The 20,987-nt window shown below is 51.1% G+C and overlaps 1 long non-coding RNA gene across 1 annotated transcript; it reads left to right on the top strand.

Annotated features, from left to right (window-relative positions):
* The first annotated feature begins 171 nt into the window (after nt 1-171).
* LOC123061155 (uncharacterized) lies at nt 172-3,459 on the top strand. The gene is made up of 2 exons (XR_006428567.1): nt 172-3,149; nt 3,230-3,459. It is a non-coding gene; the product is annotated as an uncharacterized lncRNA (long non-coding RNA).
* Nucleotides 3,460-20,987: the final 17,528 nt, after the last annotated feature.

Here is a 20,987-nt window from a genome sequence, read left to right as displayed (position 1 = left end):
TTTTTTGCTCCAGATCCAACTGCGCACGCCTCGCATCGAACGGCTAGGGCTGGACCGGCCGAACGTTTCGGCCGGTGCGCCGGCGCCTAGCATCGCCCTAACACAATGTGTTGTTTGGTTGAACGCACCCTCCCCATTTAGCACTAACCTCCCCGTACCACCACCTCCCTCTATCTCGCACATCTAAAATATCCATTCCTTCATTTTTTTCCTTTACACATCTCTCTGAAAAAATCGGGTGACACACCCAGCAGCCAGGGTTCCCACCACCACCGCCGCCCCCTCGCCCTCGGCCTCCTCCGTCGCCACTTTCTCCGCTCGCTGGTGAAACAGACTGCGTCGCCGCCCATCCTCCTGCGCCGGGGAAGGCGTCACGGCCGCCCATCCTCCCGCGCCAGGGAAGGCGTCGCGGCTGCCCATCCTCCCGCGCCAGGGAAGGCGCTGCCGCCGCCCATCCTCCTGCGTCGGAGAAGGCGTCGCAGCCGCCGTTCCTTCGCGTGACCAGAGATGCAATCGTTGTCGTTGTTCGTCCGCACAGCTAGGAATGAAGCACGTACTAACGCACCCATCATCCTAAACTGTAGCAGTTCAACAGGTCTTATTCTGTCCCTCCCGCATCTGCAATTCTTTACTGGTATCCCTTAAGGCTTTGTTCAGTTTGGTTTATTCCCCAAAGGGAACCAATTAACACAGGGATTGAGTGGATTCCTGCATCTCACTCAGATCCGTTTTGGTATTGAATCCCTTGCATCAACTATTCCCCTTGATCTAAATATTGTCGGTTATATATAAGGTTTGAGAGGGATTGATTATTATATCATGATTGTAGATAACAAAACACAGAGATTTCAAGCAGGTCTCCTATCATCAACAGTTTTCAAGCACCAGTGTACGTCTAGATCCCAATAATGCATCATCACATTGCTTTTACTAGACAACTACATGTTTGTTTGCCATGACTATTTTAATAATAAAGCAAAAGCTTATTTGCTTGTTGCTTCCCTATTTAAATCTTCACTGGAAAGGCATTACACAGTTACTAATAAGCAGAGTATACTCTTAATAAGTATGTGTGGTAATCAACTCTGATCAATACTAAGTCGATTTCAGAAATCTGGAAAACAGAAAAACCAAATCCATGCCCACAACAACTATTAATCGGTGAGGAGAATTTCACAATACAGCCCTAGATAGGATGTGGCAGGAAACAGGGATCAGGAACTGTCTCAATCTAACCCTTGCCTACAACTTAAGAAGAGAAGAAGCAAGATAAGGGAGACGAACCGGAGAGAAGAAGAAAATGGCCACTGCGTCGCCGTCGCTACCGCCGGAGAGATAGCCGCCCCATCCCTATCACATCTGCCTTGCAGTGCAGCCTCACAGCACTATGTTCCTGTCCAATCCACATCTTATTTCCATGCATGAATGTCTAACGCAAGGAGAAGACCCTCTAGCCTCTACGAGCGCTTGCCCAAGCTAGCATCACCGGCAGCAACTACGCAATCATGTCCTTACCCCCAGCCCCTGAAACCTCTCACCAACGTGTACTTCCTCCCATCTTATCCTCATGAAGGTTCAAAGTGCCAACCAACGATTCTCTTCCATCTTTTTCATAATTGGTGGGCTAATCTTCTAATGTTTTGCCCCCAGCAATTGATTCCTCACAAAATTTACGTCCCTGTTTTGCCTCCTACTCACCCTAATTCATGTGGAGCTAGCAACTTAAATATGGAATGGAACAATTCGTAAGTGCCATTAATTACAGTTTGTACGTACAGTTTTGCTTCTTCATTTTCCTATGTGATAACTTTACCTCAGCTCATTGATTTCAGGCGCTCTTTAAAATTATAACAAGAGGATATAGAATGAGGTATATGTGATATTTCAGTTTTTGTTCTTTCAATTGTTTTCGTCTTACCTCTAATTTATTTCTTTATTCTATAGCTCCTTTTATTTCCTCGTTGAACTTGAACCACATGTGGACCAGTATGTGCACGCCTCATTGCACTGATATTTGTAATAGGGAGATATTGTCCCTCTTGCATTGTAACAAATAAATCATGGTATCTGTGTTTGGCTCACGGCTCACCTACCTTTGATTGTACACGTGATATTTTTTTGGAAATCTGTTGTATAATACACTAATGCTTTTCACAATTTTTGTTTTAGTGAGTAACTACATATTTGGTAGCTAGATTGTCCACTTCCGACAATTGGATATTAGACGTCTAATTGTACGCGCACTCCAGACCATTCTATAAATCAGGTATGCCTAATATTTCTTTGAAATGACTACATGGTTGTGTCCATGGAGCCATGTGCTACTTTCAAGTGCGGGGTAATAAGCCGGTACGTAACAATACCCTTGATGTTGCATGCTATTTGGGCACTATGTGTGTCACATGGCTTGGTTTAAGCATTCAGTATTACATAGGCATTGCCTTGGTTATCGAAAATAGTTTAGATGTATCATCGTTTGCTTAAATTTGGCTAGAGTTGAGATGAAATCTCCTAGCTATGAGATAACATAGCATACAAAGTGTTCTGCACTAGATTAGATAGGGTGGTGATCTACTTTTCTTTCTGTTCAGGATTTCAGTTTGGTTGCATCTTGCCATGTCTTATTGGAGAGAACATGTAGCCATCAGTTGATAACTCAAATTATCCCGAATATGGTGATGTTTTTTTTTTTGTGTTGTTGCTTCTGCGGGTTTTGATAATTTTATTCATGGATCAGGAAATTATAATTTGTGACTTTGTAATTTTCAGGTAATTACGAAATTTTGCATGATGCAGATTATTTAAAGATTTTCAAGTTGTTGGCAATGAGATTTCTTCTTATACACCATAGAAAGAATGACTAATGAATCATCCCAAGATGAGTAGTACGGGAGTAATGTGCAGACCTCTTGACAATGGAGATGTTCCATTTTGTAATAGTTGATACTATTGGTTGTCATTATTCAGTTGCTGAAGTCATCTCGTAGTTATTATAATATATTGTTTGGATATTTTTTAGTAGTAAATACAAGCTGATAGTTATTCATAATGAACAGCCAGATCTGATTCATCAAAGGTGTCTATTTTTCTATGCAGATTCTTATCTCAATGAGCCATGGATATTCAAAACGTGTGCAGACAGTTCTATGGTGCTCATTTAAATTTTACTTCTCTATTAGCCGGATTTTCTCTACTATAAGTTACTCATCTCATATTGTTGTTGTTGTAGGTCACCAAGATAAAATGATGATGCATGGCTCAGATGTTGATTGCAAGGTTAAGAATTGGAGCTACTACAAGATAATTAGAATGCCAATTTTAGGATTAATGTTTCAAACATTATAGTTGATTGCAAGGTCAAGAATTGGGCCACTACTAGTTTAACCTCCTGTAATCTTTGGATCATGTTTTTTGTAATGCAACATAGTGATATAATATATGATATCTTTCTATTTGTTATATTCTGGCTCCTATGCAGTACTGGCATTGACCTAATAATTATGGACAACAATATATAAAATATAATCAATTGTTCATGCTATCTATCAAAGCTTTTAGTAGTTCCAATTATTTTTAATGTCCATTAGAAAATCCTTTTGTACAGGGTTGCCACCAACGCATATGAAGTGTTGTTGGGCTATAGCTTTATATGTTGTTACCTAACAACGCTTCTACACGCCGTTTACCAACGTAAGCATATACATTGTTGTAGATCCTTCCAACGCCACCTATGGCAACACATACAAATCCGTTGGTGTAGGCCTTAGCAATGCATATATGGACATACGACAACGCATTGATACGTTGTCGAAGGGGGGTTCCTGTTGTAGTGCACTGAGCCGTCGTGTCGTGAGTGGAGTGCTCGCTTTCATAAATCTTCCAGTCCCTTTCGCCGACATGTGGGACATCAAGCTACCGGGTCCACGTGCCATACCAGAATACAATGCAGAGCAGCCGGGGTGAAGCACCCAGTCATGGCGCCGGCGTAGTAATGAGCAATGAGGCGTCAAATCACAAAGCTGCACCTTTCCCGCAGTTATGTTGGAGGGACGAAGTAATAATGCTAAAAAAGAAGTTGGAGGGACGAAGCAACCGTCATTTCACTCATTGCTAAATCCTCTTCTCCCTCATCTTCTTCAAGTTAACCACGTGTTGCTTCTTCCGTTGTTCTGCCTCATGTGGGACGCGGATCGGCTTGGTAAAGCACTGAAACGTGGGACCGCATGTTAGCAAACCGCCAGGACAACGTCCTCTAAAAATAAGAAACCTCCCCCGCCATCCGCGCGGCAAAATTGAAGGAAATATGCCCTAGAGGCAATAATAAAGTTGTCATTTATATTTCCTTATATCATGATAAATGTTTATTATTCATGCTAGAATTGTATTAATCGGAAACTTAGTACACGTGTGAATACATAGACAAACAGAGTGTCACTAGTTTGACTCTACTTGACTAGCTCGTTGAATCAATGATGGTTATGTTTCCTAACCATAGACATGAGTTGTCATTTGATTAACGGGATCACATCATTAGAGAATGATGTGATTGACTTGACCCATCCGTTAGCTTAGCACGATGATCGTTTAGTTTGTTGCTATTCCTTTCTTCATGACTTATACATGTTCCTATGACTATGAGATTATGCAACTCCCGAATACCGGAGGAACACTTTGTGTGCTACCAAACGTCACAACGTAATTGGGTGATTATAAAGGTTCTCTACAGGTGTCTCCGATTTGTTGAGTTGGCATAGATCAAGATTAGGATTTGTTACTCCGATTGTCGGAGAGGTATCTCTGAGCCCTCTCGGTAATGCACATCACTATAAGCCTTGCAAGCAATGTAACTAATGAGTTAGTTGCGGGATGATGTATTACAAAACAAGTAAAGAGACTTGCCGGTAACGAGATTCAACTAGGTATTGAGATACCGACGATCGAATCTCGGGCAAGTAACATACCGATGACAAAGGGAACAATGTATGTTGTTATGCGGTTTGACTGATAAAGATCTTCGTATAATATGTGGGAGCCAATATGAGCATCCAGGTTTCGTTGTTGATTATTGATCGGAGAAGTGTCTCGGTCATGTCTACATAGTTCTCGAACCCGTAGGGTCCGCACGCTTAACGTTCGGTGACAATCGGTACTATGAGTTTATGTGTTTTGATGTACCGAAGGTAGTTCGGAGTCCCGGATGAGATCGGGGACATGACAAGGAGTCTCAAAATGGTCGAGACGTAAAGATCGATATATTGGACGACTATATTCGGACATCGGAAAGGTTCCGAGTGATTCAGGTATTTTTCGGAGTACTTGAGAGTTACGGGAATTCGCCGGAGGGGTCAATGGGCCTTCATCAGCCTTAGTGGAAAGAGAGGGCATCAAGGAAGGAAGTGTGGGGTGCACCCCCCTAGGCCCAAACTGAATTGGTTGAGGGCTTTGGGGGCCGGCCCCCTCTTTCCTTCTCCCCTGCTCCTCTTTCCTTCCCCTCCTAGTTGGACTAGGAAAGGAGGAACCTACTCCTAGTAGGAGTAGGATTCCCCCTTGGGGCGCATCCTATAAGACCGCCGGCCCCCTCCCCTTGCTCCTTTATATACGGGGGCAGGGGGGCACCCTAGAACACACAAGTTGATTATTCCAAGCCGTGTGCGGTGCCCCCTCCACCATAATCCACCTCGATGATATCGTAACGGTGCTTAGGTGAAGCCCTGCGTCGGTAGCAACATCATCACTGTCATCACGCCGTCGTGCTGACGGAACTCTCCCGTGAAGCTCTGCTGGATCAAAGTTCGTGGGATGTCATCGAGCTGAACATGTGCTGAACTCGGAGGTGTCGTGCGTTCGGTACTTGGATCGGTCGGATCGTGAAGACGTACGACTACATCAACCACATTCTCATAACGCTTATGCTTACGGTCTACAAGGGTACATGGACGATACTCTTCCCTCTCGTTGCTATGCATCACCATGATCTCGCGTGTGCATACGAAAAATTTGAAATTACTACGTTTCCCAACAAAAATGACCTCCTTTTTACTAATCTTGATTCTATAATTTTTTAGATCAATATAATTGAGATTTGTATAGCACACAGGAGCAAAACCAAGTGGTACGGTTAAGGGCATCCACAATGTGTAGCCAAATGTGAAAATAGCTTTTGGCATCGTGGGTACCATTGTGGACGGTGTTGCCAAAGCCAAAAGGATGGAACCGAAGCTCCCTGATTGATTGATTGAAGGAGTAGAAAAATGCAACATCTCTACTCTTTCTCCCATGCTTGGACGCATGTACAGTATAGAGCACAGAGTCTACTCCCCTGTCCCTTCTATCACAAATCACAAAGCAGTGAGGCGTCAAATCAAAAAGCACAGACGAAGCAACCATCATTTGACTCTTCGCTGGCTCCGCTTCTCCATCGTCTTCTTCGAGAAACCATCTCACCACACAAAGCTGGACGGACGACGCTATTGTGTACGAGTAGTACTAGTACATTTATGTGTCCTTTAGTTCAACAGACTTCCTGGATGAAAATAAGGCGGTTGTCTCGGCTTGCAGGCGACACTTGCGAACGACTTACCGTGGTCTCCCTCAATGGTGTTGTCCGTCGAACGCACTTCGCCAAACTACAACGTTCGAGATATCGTCGGCGTCACCGCAATGGGGAAGGAAGTCAACTATAGTTACTACCTCCATTTTTTTGTACACAAGGCCAGTATATAAAAATTACAATTTGCAAAAGGCCACTAACACTAATCGAGGCAAAAATGATGGGGTTTGCCTCGTACTAGCAACCAAGGACATTAATATCCCCTGCATGCATGCGGAAGTGAGAAGGTTGGTTTGCATGGCGCTGCATTAATCAAGCGATGAGGAGTGAGATTGTTAGCTCTTTAGGCTTTGGAGAAAAAAAATACGCATTAATTGACACGTGAAACGAGGATTTGTATCGATTAATCCCGTGAAGGAAAACCTCGCCTTTCTTTTTTAACACTAGTACTCCTAGTACGTAGTACGCACTTATCCTGTTTGGGTCTAGGCCCTGCATTGCCAAGCTTGCCTAAAATTTTCAAAATGAAAAGGAGGTAGACTTGTGCACGGCTGTCGCGGTCGCACCGCACCCTCACACGTTCGCTCCTGCATGCCGCGGTCTCACCGCACCCTCACACAGTCGCTCCTCCACGCCGCAAACCCAACCAAGGGAACGCACCCTCACTGACACGTGCTGTCGGATGTGAACAAACCAAACTCAGCAATCCTACCGCTGACACATAATTTTCATTCATAGAGTATGTTTATCCAACCGTATGTTGGGGAGTATCCGTACGGCCTGTGCGGTGGTCTGTTGGGGAAGAAGAAGAGGTGAGGAAGAAGGGTTAGGAGACGTAGGATATTCATTCAACCACCTGAAATGGTAGACTGACCCAAGTTAGGGGGCTTGCATAAAAATATATGTTTTTACACAGCAAAAGATCCATAAAAACAACAACATAAAGAAAAACTATCACTGCTCGCGGAACGAGACGGCCTCGTCGTCTTTATCTGCCGGCGCGAACCAGCCGTAGTTGCCGACGTGTGTCTCTGCACCGTGGTTCTCCTCGGCCTCCAGCTACTTGTTCACGCGGAGCGTGCGGGCGCTCTGCACGGACGAGAGCATCGCCCGGTTCAAGTCGAGGACGTCTGGTTCCGCCTGCAGGAGGGCCTCGATGGCAGCGGCATCCGCGCACTCCGTGTCGAGTCGAGCCTCCGCCGCCCGGTTCAAGTCCAGGACGTCCGGTTCTGCCTGCAGGAGGGCCTCGATGAGAGCGGCATCCACGCACTCTACGTCGAGTTGAGCCTCTGCCACCCGGTTCAAGTCCAGGACGTGTGGTTCCACCTGCAGGAGGGCCTCGATGGCAGCAACATCCGCGCGCCCTGCCTCAAGTTGAACCTCTGCCACCCGGTTCACATCCACGACATCCGGTTCCACCTACAGGAGAGCCTCGATGGCAGTGGCATGCACGCGCTCTGCATGGAGTTGAGCCTCTGCCTCTCGGTCCTCCTTTAGTACCACCAGGTTGAACCGCTGGTCCGCCTGCACCATGGGGGACTCGGACGTCGGCACGAAGTCGACGTCCATCGTCTCATACCCATCGGGGGCCTTCTGCGGCGTGACCTCCGCCATGAACATTGGATCGGCTTCCTCCTCCTCGTAGCTTGGCTGTAGAGAACTCGAGGATTGGCCCACCGCAAAGCGAGCTGGGGGATGGAGGTCTGTGGTGCCGACCGCCGCTGTGATTTCTGCGCGGTGCTCCGGCGTTAGCATCTTGTAGTACGTGATCTTGCGGTGCACCATGGCTTTCCGGTGAACTAGGGGACGCTTGATGCGGGCTAGGGGATCAAAAGGTGGGGGAAGGGGCTGGAGATTAGGTGTGGTATTAGGGCAGTGGCTGGCGTAGGCCGAGCAGTGAAGGTTCTGGTGTGAATAGTGGTTCCGGTGACGACCGGTCAATCGGTTTTGACTGTACATCGCTCTTGTCGCGTTCTCATTGTAGCCCGGCACGCTGGACCCTCCACGTCGCTCACCGAATGGAACGCGCTTAGTCTTGCATTTTTGCTCGCTTGTGGGACCGCAGTTGAGAGCAAACCGACGTCCCTCCCCCTCCCCCGCCCGTGTCATTTATACTACCACTCCCTCCATTTTATGCGGAGTAAATAAAAACAGAGGAAGTATACTACGGATGAGGATCCCTTGACGTGGCCGAACCCATTGAGTAACTAACATGTGGGGCCTAGCAAGCATGGGGTCCGCCAGTAAGTGACAGAAAGGGAGGGTAAGGCAGGGATACCTACATCAGAGGATCCACTTCACTACTACTCCCTCCTTCCATTTACTATACAGGGCCTAATGCGTTTTTCGAGGCTAACTTTGACCAAATGTTAGAGTAATAATATATGACATGCAACTAACACAAAGCATATGGTCAAATTTGTATGTGAAAGGAGCTTCCAATGGTATGATTTTCACATTATACATCTCATGTACTATTAATCTTGTCAATAGTCAAATGCGGTTTTGAAAAACGCATTAGAGCATGGTTAATAATATAGCCAATCGATGGCTATAAGGAACTTCCAAGTCATCTATAGCCATCATCTATTATATGCACTCATACAGTAGTGTGGGCTATAAGGGTGGCTATTTCGTGCAAAAAAATTATAAGGTTGGCTATTGTATCAGTACTTTTTTCCACCTCCTCTCCATCTCTTTATTCATATTTGTTGTGTTTAACTAGGAATGCGTATATAGCTAGGCTCTTGCATGAGAGATCACTCCCCTTACTTTTTCACACCTCTCTCCTCCACATAGGCCCTATATAAATGGAAGGAGGGAGTACTACTATGAGCAATGCATACTCTAGTACAGATGTTGTCAGTACTCCACTAGTACTATTGGACAGGGAGCTTAAAAAAGTTACTATTGGACTAGCTATATACATGGCGAAATCCCAGTAGGAAGAGCATGCGCGAGAACAAGCACATTCACGTGGTTGAAAACAAATTGGAAACCATCTCGAGTACAAATCTAGGAGTACGTATGAATCGAACAATATTGATTGGGCGTTGTTGAATGTTGATACGTTTTTGATCAAAGTAGAGATACTTTGACTACACATAAAACTTATATGTAAACTAGAAAGGACAGGAGGGAGTATATTGTACGTTCAAAAACGAAAAAACATTGAATACCATTTATATATGATTTGCGGATGCTATGATCACCGGTTCAAAATTTTGAATCTACATTAGGTATCACACATGCCCCCACTCGTTCTCATTCGATTTCATCTCGAGGTTCGGAGATCGATTGAAAGAGGACTAGGGTGGGTACAATACGTTCGTTTCGCTTATGAACGTACAATATACTCCCTCTGATCCCCATAGACCCCCCGCGGGTATTTCTATCATAGAAACATACCAAACCTTTATCTCCTTGCACGACATGCAATTGATCTCGTCAACATGTGTCGGGGCATGAACTGAATGTGATGTGAAAACTAAGACGCGAAGCAACACGTAGTGGAGGCAAAGTGAGACTTTAAACGAACCGTTTGTTTGTATGCATGTCGGATAAATTATAAAACATTGGAAATACAAGCATGGTCTAGGCCCACATGCGAATGATACTCGGCGGAATGTTCAAATGAGGCATGCAGAAGGATGGACTCGACCAGAGGGCGACATGATCGATGGAGAAGAGGGTTGGAGAGGAATGAGAAATAAGCAAACGCCACATGATTATACTTGAACGGCTCAAATAAACAATAAGTTGTCTCGCTTGGCCTACATAGTGAAAGGCCTAATGCGCAACGCGGAGCACAGACGCTCGAATATGGTCGGGAAAATAGGGAAACCGACATGTGGGGCACACCTATTTGGACGACGTAGCGCAGACTAGTCAAATGGAGGAGCTGGCCCATGACCTCCTTGCCACCGGCAACTGTTCATGTGGGTCGTGGGGGCCAACAACGTGGCGCAGCTCCAGCACCGCCTCTGGACATGGCGACCGCGGTGAGCGACACGCTCATCGTCGCTAGACACGGTAGGTTTCAGTGTGCCGTGGGTGGCGTTAGTGTTGTGGCACGACCAACAATATGTTTGGTTTGTGCCCAAGGTTGCCCTATCAAAGCATTTGGTAGCCAAAATGTTAGCTGAGGTTTTGGTTGCCCATGATTTGGCCGACATTGGCAAGAAAAATGAACTACAGTTGGCTGGAGTTCATTGGCATGCCAAAAAAATGGCAACCATCCAAACAAAGACCAATCTTTGGGTCATTACCAAAATTTTGGTAAGGTGCATTTTGTCCACAATCCAAACACACCCCAACACCCGGTTCGTCGAGGATGCACGGGGCGCCGGGACGCATCCGCGGAGTGGTGTAGCGCGGCCAACTGCATCCTTAGGACCTGAGACCATGCCGGGTCATCTTGCTTTTTCAATGACATGTGTCGATCACATGTGAGCAAAGGGCATCTCCAACGTTGCCACGACCGGAGCTGACTACCCTAGCACACCAAAAACCCTCGTCCCTCGCGCCGTCGCGTGGTGCGTTCCCACCCGGCGCCAGCAGCCCGCATTCATGTCGTCCGTCTGTATGTCGTCGTTAAGAGGCTCGGTGCCCGAGGAACCAACTCCGGCGACTTAATGACGCACCAGGAAGCTTGGCCTCACCAGATGCGCCACTTAAAGCGGCAATGTCCAGCTAACCACCACACCATAGCGTATCGTCCTCCTACCTGGCAGCACATCTGCCATGACCGCAAGCGCGAACACTCTGCGGGAGAGCTTGTCTTTGGGGATGAAGCTCGAGGTTGCCGCCCTCGCTCAAGTTGCCTCTCGCGACGCAATAGCATCGTAGGCATACACGGATGCGACCGCACAAGCGGTGCCCACGCTGGCGGCCGACGACGGGAGCACCGTCAGCCATGCATCCTACTTGCCGCCGTCCAACGTCCGGCACCGCCAAGGTCGAGGACTGCTCCGAGGATGAGTACGGCATGGGAGGCGGCAGGGCATGGTGTGCCAACTGGCCGGTCCGTATCTCGTGTTCTACTCTTCTTCGCCGGAGACCGCACCTTCACTTCACGGGTCTTGAACCCCGCCCCCGTACATAGAGATCGCAGATGGAGGATGTCGGTCACTGCCGTAGAATAGGTTTAGGGTCGGGTTTCTTTTATTTTTATGTCCTATAAAAGTTCAAAATGTAATGAAAATCTGCCGTGTTTGCATTAATCTTGGCTGGTGTATATGAACTTTCACAATAATATAGTATATTGTAGGATTACTAGCAAGACGCCCGTGTGTTGCACGGAAGATCAAGATCTTGTGGGAGAAAAGGATGAACGAGGGAAGGCCTTATCTGCAAATGTGGAGAGGAGTGCGGGCAAATTGTCATAGTTTCCTTCCTATCCGTTAGATATAGACCGGACAACCTATATTGCAGGATGACAGGCACACCATCATCACCAACTCTTCTTTTTATTGAACCGAGACAAAGCTAACATGTGAAGTAAAATAAACACATAGGGTCTATACATACACAATTTATCTTAGGCACTCCAATAGTACGTCCACTACACATTCACGTATTTCACATCTTTCTACATCTACGGGAACCTATGAAGGGTTAATGTAAATTGCCTCTCTCTCCTCCCCTAATTTTCATGGTGGTGGGCCCCTCCCTCCCCCCAATCTACAATCAACAGCTCACACGTTTCACAATATGTTAATTACATAACTGGGATTACATAGGTGTAGCATTACTCATCCTAAAAAATCCAACTAAGCCAACCTCCCAGCATATCGTGCGGGAAAAGACCCGGCCGCGCCGTTTTAGTCGGGATTACCAGATTACTAGTAGTAGTATTGATGGATTGCGTGAAGCAACAAGTTTTTTTGAGGGGGTGAAGCACCTAGTTTAAAAGGAAAAAATGTGGTACACTCACAGCACCCCTGTTGCGGTCGCATTGCACCCCACACACATTCAGTCCTGCACACGGCTCACGCAAACAGAACACGCTTCGGCTTGCCTCTTCATTGACACGTGGGACGACACTTGGAGAAACCGACCATGCGCCAAACTCCCCCCGCCCACCGCATGAAAATCCTCCCCCACCCACCCAAAAATTCCGCCCAAATCCTAGATTCAACCGCCCTTCGGCCAACTAGCCAATAATATTCCCCCAACCCCCCTCCCCCGCCCCTCCACTCCATTGGCTCCTCCAAAGCCGCCCTCCCCACCGCGCTGATACGCCGGCGCCGCGGTTCATCAAGGGGGATGCACGGCGATCCTCTAGCTCCCATGGTACGCTCTCGTAGACTGTCGTCCTCTAATCGCGCCGCCACCATTGGCGATGTTCTTGTGGAGGCGCACGATGGTCAGCGCCGCTATCGCTGGCGACCTTCGTGTGGAGACGCACGGCGTTCACCTTCTCCCACGGTACGTGCATTCTATACTAAGGCCGTGTGCATGTCGGTATATCGCTGAATGTTAGCCGATAGACGCTGTTAATCTCACTGTTTGCCGAAGTAGTTTACAATCAATATGCTCTGCTTAAGAAGCTTCCTTGCCCTGTTCTGCACTCAATCTGCTTAGCTGAGATGGCATGCCAAGGCCGATTAGTTGCTAAAATATCCTGCCATATATTTATTGTGACGTAGATTGCCATGGTCTAGTAGCCAATCTGTTAGGTGAAATAGCACTACACCATTTTATACTCGATCTTTATTGCTGTGATGGCCTTCGATAGTTCGATGGCTGTGTGCTCGGCCTCATTGACTGCTGAAACAGCCTGCCATAATTTAGCACTCAAATTTGTTTGCTGAATTAGCTTTACATATATTTCGTTACTTAGATACGCTCGTCCAAATATCTTGCCATAGCTTTAGACCTCTACCTAGGTATTTTTTTCTGGACTTCATAAAAAAACATATATGGTTTTCCTATAATATCTAATAGAAGAACTAATTTTTATGTCTAACAGATGGACAGGACTTGGATAACTTCTGCTCGAAGATTCTCCGCTGCATATGTCGAGCAGGTTGAAAACTTCAGGAACTTTATCAGTGTTGAGTACGGTGGTCCGAAATCAGATGTGCTCTGCCCGTGTAGCAACTGTATGAATTCAGTTACAAGACCCTAGTCAACTGTGCAAAATCATCTACACTTGTATGGTATGTCGGTCACATATACTAGGTGGGTTCATCATGGTGAAGCTTTGAACGTCAATGTTATTGACTACGTGGAAGCAGCAGATCACCATCTTGATCTGCCTGATGCTCAGGTGGAAGAGGAGGAGGAGGTGGTGGCGGAGCCAGTGAGTTTGACCAACATTGAAACAATGCTATGAAATGCTCATGCATTCCGTGAACTTTCACCTGCAGAAGAAAAACGGTGGGCCCAGATGTTGGAACTACGCGACGTAGCTGTCACCCCAGGAAATAAGCTGTCAGTATTCTCAGCTATGGTCACCTTTCTTTAGGCGAAGACATCTGAGCGGATGACCAACAAATCATTCGATGCAATGTTGGTTGCTTTCCGCAAAGCTTTCCCAGATGCGTCTGAGCTGCCACACACCTAAAGTAAAATGAAGAATTTCCTTCGTGAAGTTGGAATTGGATATGATATGATCCATGTTTGTAAGAATAATTGTGTTTTGTTCCGGAATGATTATGCCAACTTAAGTGAATGCCCGAAATGCAAATCATCAAGATGGAAAGATGGCGATGCTGTGAAGAGGATTCCTCATAATGTTCGAAGACATTTTCCAATCACACCAATGTAGGTGCGGAACGACACCTATGGGATCACAAAAATCCCTACTACGGTTGCCGGGGCGCAGGGTTGCGAGGAGAGCAGGGCTAGTAGATAGCACAAGGATTGTTTACCCAGGTTCGGGCCGCGAGGATGCGTAAAAGCCTAGTCCTTCTTTGGTGGGTGTATTTCTGAGAGTTCTTGAGCTCTCGAACTAGCTGTGGTCAGCGTGTGGTTCAAAAGAGCCGAATCCCCCTCCTCGTTGCCTCGGGCCTCCTTTTATAAGAAAAAGGGGTTGCCACAGTGGCACACAGGAGGTGGAAAGGTCTACAATGGCACAAGCTTATCCCTCGTATTACAGGACAAGGTGCATTTAATGCATCGCTTAGGTGTCCTCTTGCTTTATCGGGGACGGGGGCGAGGCCTGTCCCTTCCATCGCTGCTCCTTCTCGCTTCGACATGCGCCTCAGCTCGGGATGCGTGCGGTGCCATGTAGGCAGGAAGGCAGCTGAGTTGGAGCGGTGGTGGAGCCTTCACGAAGATCTGCATGCCGCCATGCAGGCGTGTGATGAGTTAGCCCGGGAGCTGCATGTTGCCATGCAGGTGCCCGCCCAGCTGGTTGGGCTGGCAGCTGCATGTGAACGGCGGTGGAAGCTTGGTTGACGTGGGCTTGGCGGTGGCCTTGCCAGCATCTTTGGCGAGGGCCTTGCCTGGTGGCCCGGCAAGGGTCTCGCCGTGGCATGTTGTCATCACCGGCAAGGATCTTGTCGGGGGTTTGGTGGCCTTCCTTGGCAAGGATCTTGCCGAGAATCGTCATCTTCTAATCTGATCTTGAATATGTCTTCACAAAGATCTTCACGCCACCACAGGGGTGCCTTCCCGAGCCCTGGCCCCACGCTGGTGATGGCACTGGTGGCCGTGGGCTCAAGAGGGGCTCACTCTGTTGGTGCGGGGCGGGCTGTCCCGGCAAGAGTCTTGCCGGGGCCGCTAAGGCCACCCGGCAAGGGTCTTGCCGGGGGAACTTGCTTCGTCCCTCTGCTCTTTGTGGTCTTGGCCTTGGCGTTGCTTTGATTGTCTTAGGCATCGATCTTACCTTTGCTCACCTCCCTCGTTCTGCTTGGTGTGGCCGTGGGCGCGGCTCTGACTGCCCGTGCACGGGAAAAAGGGGTACAAAGATGCGCCCCTATTTTTTACACCGACAAGAGGCCCCGGGCCTGGGCCACACATAAGCGCAACACGTTGTTGGGCCAGGCCCAAAACTGTGTGCGGGCAGGTGGGGCGGTTTTTACCATGGTAAGATTCTTCGCGCGCTCCACCTCCCACGATCTGCGCGCGTGGCGCGGTGTGGAGGGGTGTCCGTGACGTGGGCGGCATGCGTGGGACGGTTTCCACACGCATGCGTCACGTCACAGTAAATGGGCAGCGCGCCCCGCGGCTTCCCCATAAAAAGGGATAACCGCAGGTGCACTGTTCCTTTTACCCTCCACGCGACCCCAATCTCGGACACCTCCGTCTTCCTTCCTCTTCTTCCTTAAGCTTCGTCCCCGCTTGCCGTCATTGCGCTTCCGCCGCCCTCTGTCCTACCCTCCTCCCCCGGTCGCCATGGCGCCAAAATTCACCAAGGGAAAGGGAGTGGCCAAGGACGTCGGAGCTGCGGATCCACCGGAGAGTGCACTGGCAGTGCAGCGGACGCAATCCACCTGCTTCCCCTTGATGGTCGACGTGTTCGAGCTTCGGGACTCCTTCAGGCCCCTGTGGGGAGGCAAAACGGGTGGAGAGAATTCAGGGCATCTGGCCACGCGCGTCATCCCCGCCAACTGCACCGAGGCTGCCCCAAATCGGTACCCTTTCTTTATTGATTATTTTTCATGCGGGCTCTGTCCTCCCTTCTCCGATTTCTTCAGCGACATCATGCACACCTTCAGCTTCCACCTCCTGGATTTTACTCCGAATGCGGTGGCGTGCATGGCCCTTGTCGCGCACCTTTGCGAAGGCTTTGCCGGGGTGCACCCCAACACGGCGCTCTTCCGCCATTACTTCTTCCCTCGGATCCAAACGGGAGGTGCCATCTCGGGGTGCATCGCCTGGATCCCAAAATCCAAGGGAGCGTACCTGGACGGCGCCATGAAGGAGAGGTGGGAAGAATGGCGGGGCCGGTGGTGCTGGATCGAAGAGAAGGACCCGCCGGCATTCTGCAAAGTTCGCCAGGCGCCGCCGGTTCGCGGAAGCGATTGGAGCGACGTCGACACCGACGGAGGAAAGCTCACGGTCGCCACCACCAGGATTCTCCGGCTTACCCAAGCCGGGCTCACCCTTGAGATGATTGGGGCGGACTTCATCCGTCGCTGGATCGCTCCTCTGCATGACAATGGGAGGCCAACCTGGCTCTTCACGAACCCCGCAGACATCATGCGGCTCCGCCCTGGCCTCGACCACAACTTCACAGTGATGGCGCACGCCCATTTCTGCCAGCGGATCTTCCAGCTCGACGTGGGCCACGACGGCGAGGTCGAGCGGACCGGCAAGGTTGCGAGGGCCACCGCGAAGGCCGGCAAGGTCCTAAAGGGGCCTCTGTTCAAGCTGCCGCCGGGGGTGGTCCCGTTGTGCAACAACTTGCGTCGGTCCGAGATCGTCGCCATGATGCCGGACTGCAACGCGCACAACCCCGCCCCAAGCTGGAAGGAGCCAGAGAACGCTGAAGTGCAGTAGTTCTTCGACACCCTGCACGAGGTGTATGTCAACGCTGACGCCGAGCGGGTGCTTGTCTAGGACACCTCCCAGGCAGAGCTGAACTACATCACCACCAGGGCGAGGGAGGCGCAACTTGCCAGGGAGGCCGGCAACGCCGGCGGAGTGGAGGACAAGGCCGCGATGGCCGTGGAGGACGAGGAGCTCGCCCGGTGGGTGATGACCGCCGGGGGAGCCAGCAGCGCCGGCATCGAGGCTCCTTTGGTTGAAGATGTGACTGGCGGGTCGTCGTCGGAGGAGGCCGAGACCGCAGAGCCGACGCCACCTACGGGGAAGGGGCGAGTCCTGCGGCGGGCCAGTTACGGCGAGCCGGTCCGGCTCGGCAGGGCTGCGCAGTCACAGCTGACCTTGGAGGAGCCCGGGCGTCATACGAGGGCCGCGGCGACAAAGAAGCCGGCGAAGGCCGTGGTGAAGAAGAAGACAGCCGCCCCTTCTTCGTCCACACGTGCCAGACACCACCTCCTTCTCCTGCTCCGGCGAATGTTGATATGCAGGTTACTTTTGATTATGGATCCCTCAGCTCGAGGAGGAAGAGGAAGACAGTAGAGGAGGAGGCGGACGACGAGTAAGTATCTGGTTCCTTTTCGTTATCTCTGCCTCCTCAATCTGTGTTGCTTGTCTTGACTTGTTTTCATCTTTGCAAGGACGGGGAGACGCTGGCCCAGAGAGTGAAGAGGGCCAAGTTCTCGGCGGGTGGCCAGCCCCCAGTTGGTACTTCGGGGTCGCCATTGGTGGTGTTGAGCAGCCCGAACAGCAGCCCCCGGCAGAGCCCCCAGCGTAAGTTCATCACTCTTCTCCCGTCGACATGTGTCTGGGGCACGACACCTTGGTGCTTACCTTGTCAGGTACACACGAGGAGAGCAGCAGCAGGAGGAGCCATAGAGGGCTACTCCCAACACGCCGCCCCCATCGACCACGCCGCCCCGGGGGGCGTCCCCGGCAAGGGCGCCAGGCACCGGGCCCACGCACATGGAGGAGGAGGAGGATAACTCGAGCGCCGGCGGCTTTGCCTCGACGCCAAATGTTGGCGGGGAGGGGGCTTCCATTTCCCAGGCGGGTACTGGCACAGGTAAGCCGTTTGCCATTCGTCCCTGCTTCCCCCATTTTTTTAGGGCTCCTGGTCCTGGCCTTGCATCACCCCTTTCTTCGGCGCCCAGATTCCTCCTCGGTGAACCCAGAGGACGTGGACGCCATCATTGAGGGCGTCGCCAAGGCCGCCGGGGCGGACGCCGAGAGGATCGCCTCCGAGGAGGCCGCCAAAGACGCTGTCGAGGATGCCACCGAGGGGCCCACCGGGGAGGCCGACAAGGCTGCCGCTGAGGAGGCCGGCAAGGGGCCTGCCGGGGAAGCCGGCGGGACCGTTGCCAAGGAGGAGGAGGAGGAGGCTGGTGACCAGCCTTCCTCCTCTGCTGCTTCCGGCTCCGGCAAGTACCTGAGGGTGAGTGACGATTTGTTCGTCCACCTTCCAGGTGTGTCGAGCGCCAGGACACCCGTTGAGGGAGAGGTGTTTGACGACGAGGTGCTTGCCACTGCCGGGTTAGAAGTCATTGACAAGCCGATCGTTGGCGGCGATAGCTCGCAGGAAGAGCGGCTCCTCCACGCCATGGGCGTCAGCTTTCGGAAGCTCCAGGCGCTCCACCGCGCCCGCCTGGACAAGGCTAAGTCCAGGACGGCGGTGGTTGAGAAGGCGGAGGCGGACCTCCAGAAGCGCGTTGCCGAGGCGCGGGACTGGTTCTGCGAGGCCCACAAGGAGCTCAAGTAGACCTAGGGTGAGCAGGCCAGGCGCGATGTGGAGCTCACCATGAATCTCACCGACGTCGATAAAGCTCAAGAGGCGGCGAAGAACTTGGCTGTGGCCGCCGAAGCCGCTTGGACCCAGCGCGAGGCCGCGCTGAACTCCCAGGAGGAGGACCTCGCTGCGTGCGAGGAGAAGGTTGCCGCCATGCTTCGCGGCAAGGATGCAGAGGTGGAGAAGCTTGTCTTGCAGCGGACCAGCGAGCTGGAGTAGAGGCACAAGGAGGCACTGAATGCCCAGGCCCAGGTTCACGCCGGCAAGGTGGAGGGGCTGGAGGCAGAGCGCGACAGGTTGAAGGAGCAGGCCCTGAAGTTGTCCCAGGAGCAGGACACGCTCCACAGTGCCCTGACAGAGGCGTAGGGCGGGGTCGTCCGCAATGCTGGGGAGCTCTCCGAGGCCAACAACTCCATCAAAGACCTCAAGCTAAAGCTGGAGGGCCTCGAGAAGGTGTTGTCAGAGGCCACAACCCGAGAGGGGACCCTGGCCAAGGAGCTGGAGGCCAAGAAGCTATTGCGGAAGAACGAGGGCCTCAACTTCGCGGACCACGTGGAGGGCGAGAACCGTTGGCTCGATCGCCTTGCCACCGTCGCCAACCAAGCCGCCGCACAGCTGGCCCTCATGGGGATGCCGGACGTGAGGTATGTCCCGGAGCAGGGCGTTAGTGCCAATTACAGCATGACCATGTTCTTCGAGAAGGTCGTCGGCGCTCTGGAGCGGCTCCACGCCAATTGGGCGGCCTCACTGGCCGATGAGTCCCGGAGGTTTTGCCAGGGTGCCATGACCAAGGTTCTCACCAAGGTGGCGCACTCGTACCCCGACCTCGACTTCGATGACGCGCTGGCGAGCATGCCGGAGGGAACCGACCTTGTGCCGCTCAGGGAGCGCATCGAGCCCATCATCAGCCGAGTCGGCGGAATTCTGAGGGTGGAGGGTCAGCGCCGAGATTAGGCATCCCGTTTTTTTATCGCCGCTGCAGGTTCACAACCAAGACAGTTGCTATCTCTAGTTAGAACCGCAGCAACAATTTGATGTAACATAACTCTACAACACTTTTTAGTATCATGCATGTTATTTTCCTGTTCGATTTTTCCTTGTGCGGCGTCGTGGGGACGGATCCCCATTGGCCTGCCGGGTGTGCTTGCTGCCGGGAAAACCACCTTACCGCCCTTAGCGCGGCCGCCCGAACTGTTGAGTTTGACTCGAGTCAGAGCCAGGAGCGTTGACAGGTGCGGAAGGCTACCCCGCCACTCTCGATGCGGCAGCTTTGAGCTGTTGATCGGACTCGAAACAGAACAAAGGCGTTGCCAATCGCGGGGGCCCCCTTGCGTGCAGGTTTCCCGTACATAAGTCAGATCTCCGAGGACGATAACCTTAAATGTAAGAGGAAATAATTCTGTCGCTGAGATGGCGTCGTTCCTCCAGCCGCCTTCTTCTCAGAAACCGAAAGCGATGAAGAACCGCTAGGCTAACTACCAGACTAGATTCTCAGAATTGCGGACCCCTACCTGGCGCGCCAAGGATGTCGGTGTGGAACGACACCTATGGGATCACAAGAATCCCTACTACGGTTGCCGAGGCGCAGGGTTGCGAGTAGAGCAGGGCTAGTAGACAGCACAAGGATCGTTTACCCAGGTTCGGGCCGCGAGGATGCGTAAAACCCTAGTCCTGCTTTGGTGGGTGTATTTCTGAGAGTTCTTGAGCTCTCGAACTAGCTGTGGTCAGCGTGTGGTTCGAAAGAGCCGAATCCCCCTCCTCATCGCCTCGGGCCTCCTTTTATAGGGAAAGGGGTTGCCACAGTGGCACACAGGAGGTGGGAAGGTCTACAGTGGCACGAGGTTATCCCTCGTATTACAAGACAAGGTGTCGTCCATCGTCGCTCCTCCTCGCTTCGACATGCGCCTCAGCCAGGGATGTGTGCGGTGCCATGTAGGCAGGCAGGCAGCTGAGTTGGCGTGGTGGTGGAGCCTTCACGAAGATCTGCATTCCGCCACGCATGCGCGTGATGAGTTGGCCCGGGAGCTGCATGTTGCCACGTAGGTGCCCGCCCAGCTGGTTGGGCTGGCAGCTGCATGTGAACGGCGGTAGAAGCTTGGTTGACGTGGGCTTGGAAATGGCCTTGCCGGCATCTTTGGCGAGGGCCTTGCCAGGTGG

The sequence above is a fragment of the Triticum aestivum genome, chromosome 3A (genome assembly GCF_018294505.1).
Source record: "Triticum aestivum cultivar Chinese Spring chromosome 3A, IWGSC CS RefSeq v2.1, whole genome shotgun sequence".
NCBI classification, from domain to species: Eukaryota; Viridiplantae; Streptophyta; class Magnoliopsida; order Poales; family Poaceae; genus Triticum; species Triticum aestivum.
Note: the sequence above shows the minus strand (reverse complement) of the source record. Positions and strands in the feature narration are given on the sequence as shown.